Here is a 3102-nt window from a genome sequence, read left to right as displayed (position 1 = left end):
TAGCAGCAGGTGGTGCTGCAGAGGGGCAGGTTTGCTGCATGCAATCTGATGAGCATGTGAGAAGCTGCAGCTGAGGGAGAAGCAGCAGCTGCTAACACATGCTTGGTGGCGACTGACTGAGCCTGCCAGGCAGGGGCAGCGGGCCTGGCAGGCAGTGGGTGCTGCACATGGAGCTCTCCTGAGCTTGGTCTCCAGGGACAAGGGAAGCGCCAATAGGAGACCAGGAGGTAGAAAGCTGAAACACAGGCAGCAGAAAACTGATATCCACAGATGCCTGGTCAGCACTCACCTCAGGGATGGGCAGGCAGAGTGGAAGGTTATGCAATGTTAGCTGCAAGCGTCAGGGTACATGCAGTTGCCTGTAGCCGAGGACAAAGAACTGTGACCCAAAGCCATCTGGCCTACCAGTCAGTGCAGATGCTTCTACCTCTCTCAAGGCATGCGTTTTCGGTTCTGACACCAGTTGACGAAGGAGGTCAATGCAATGTGGAAACTAATATATTTGTTTGCCAGAGAAAGACCTTACACACAAGCAGCGAGACAAGAAGCATGGCAGGCTTCCAAGAGAGGGGGCTTTGATTTTCCTTTCCTTTTATCCTCACCTGTGTCTGTCCCCTGTCCACACTGCTTCTGGTGTGTGGACAGTATTGTGGGCTCACACCTACAGAGCTGGGATTGACAGGTGAAACAAGCTTGTTTCTAATTTAAATAAAAATAAAAACTCCAAATATTAATGGTTTGGCAAATTTTCAGTTTTGTAACTTTTTAGTAAGCAGCAAATAGCTTATTTGGATGCCTGGAGGTCAGTGCAATCGAGGAAATGAACAAAATTGAGTTTTACTTAAATACTCAGAGTTTACATCTTTCGATGATTTAAAGGAATGCTCTTGCAAAACGCAAGTGATACTGATAGTCATTTTGTACTCCTATACTCTAGAATTACATGGATTAATTCTTATGTAAGTGAAAGCAATGTTATCAACATCCTGCCTTGAAATATAACACACACATACACACACACTCACACACACACACACACACACACACACACACACTAATTTTCCTGGATCTATAGAGATTCCCTGTTAGTAATTGTATCCTTCCTTGTTTGAGATTGAGGTTTAGAATCTTGTCCTCTACAATGACTTCTGTGCCATAGACAAGAGAGCTATGTAAGGTAGTTAATGTTAAAAGCAAAGGCTGGTGTCTACTGGGAAGAAGGAGCTGATTCTCCATCCAATCTTGAAGATTTCCTTCTTCCTATACCTGCATTTTCTATCATACTGCTGTATTTGTTTCCTGGGATTTCTGACTGGTTTCTTTCTCTGTGACAGAGACACAGATGTTTCCAGAAAGAACTAAAGTGATCTGTCCTGAACACTTTTGAATATTACAGTGTTTTTGTGCCACCCTTCTAGAACACCACAAAATATCAATGTTTACTTCCACAAATAATGAAATTTTTCCTGAGAATAATTTATATAAAAATAATTCAGAATCATAATAATGTTATCAGTTTGTATATTTTTAAATATGTAGGATAATCTGGATTTGATATTTTGAATATGCTCTATGTTTTACACATTATGTAAACCTATCTTATGCCTTCTAAATGAAGCAAAACAAAACAGAATCCTATCACTCTAATGTAGTTATTTAAAATCAAGAAGTGGGATCAAATTTACCAGAAATGAATAATTTTAGAATTTACAAAGAATCTATTACATGGCATTGATGAAATGTTACAATGTTAATAGGGAAGTATTCTCAGGGAAATTAAATTGTTGGAAGGTTTTCTCCTGATATATATATCTCCATATATATATATATATATATATATATATATATATATATATGTTACTTTTCTCATTACTGTGGTTAAGAAAAAACAAAACTTAAGGGGAGTTTTAGGGGAGATGCTTTGAGAGGACAGACTCCTTCATGGGGAGCCATGGGGATCAAGAGGGAGGCCAGCAGTTCAAATTTCACCTGAAGACATAAAATAAACAGAGCCAACAGGAACTGGAGCCAGACCTCAAGGTCCACCCCAGTGACCATTTCCTCTGTCAGGGCTCATACACTGCAAATTCCACAATCTCTGAAACAGCCCTGCCAGCTGGGGATGAAGTGTGCAAACAGCTAACTAAGCCTGTTAGGGATGTTTTGCATTCAAACAGCAGGAAAAGATGATAAAAGAAGTGTGGGCTTAGAAATAGAAACAGAGAGAAAATGGATTTTATTGTACATCAATTTTGCGTGCTAGGTTGTTTGAGGGTGTGAATTAAGTTGAGTTAAATAAACACTAAGGAAGGTGTGTGTCTGTGTGTGTGTGTGTGTATCTAATCCAGAGATTATATATACACACAAATAAGGGTGTGTGACTGAAATCAACAGCAAAAATTTTGATGTAGAGGGACCAAAAAAGCAAAACAGGCAAATATGATAGATGAACCTCAGTCAGTTTAGGTACAAAAGAGCTTGCAAGGAATGAATAGACATGTTCAGCCAGGTGAGCCAATGCCTTCTAAATCTGGAAAATGTATCAGCGATGTCAGGTTGCAGAACATTGTCCTAACTTGCCCAGAAGGATTAGAAGAGATGGCTGGAAAGGGACAAGGGGCTATTTTCACTGAACTGTGAGACTCTTGGATGAAAGATATAATAGCTAAATGGAAGATGCTGAGTCTCTCAGGACATCAGATTATGTCATAATCAAGGGGAACTATTTAAGCAGATGTATGTACTTTAGGGAAGATACCATATTTGGTTCCTATGGATGCAATAAATAAAAGTATGCTCAATTCATTCTCTTTGTGCTTTTAAAATTAATCATTCTATTTTCTTTTTATAGACTTTTGTTCTTTTTTCTAAACCATTTCCCACAAAGAAATGAGGAGCATAGGATACGATATTTAAAATGAAGAGTATTTTTTCTGAAATTCTTTTATATTTCTGCATTTATTTGTAATGTGTTAAATCAACACTAGTATATTTACAAATATGTTAGATAACAATCCTACTTATAAAAATGCAATTACTTCACTTTTTTCATCACTTTTTGCCAATAGCTTACGGGTTTATTTCATAAAAATTAACTAATAT

The sequence above is a fragment of the Mesocricetus auratus genome, unplaced genomic scaffold, assembly GCF_017639785.1.
Source record: "Mesocricetus auratus isolate SY011 unplaced genomic scaffold, BCM_Maur_2.0 Super-Scaffold_100010, whole genome shotgun sequence".
NCBI lineage: Eukaryota > Metazoa > Chordata > Mammalia > Rodentia > Cricetidae > Mesocricetus > Mesocricetus auratus.
The sequence above is the reverse complement of the archived record's forward strand: the minus strand, read 5'-3'. Positions refer to the sequence as shown.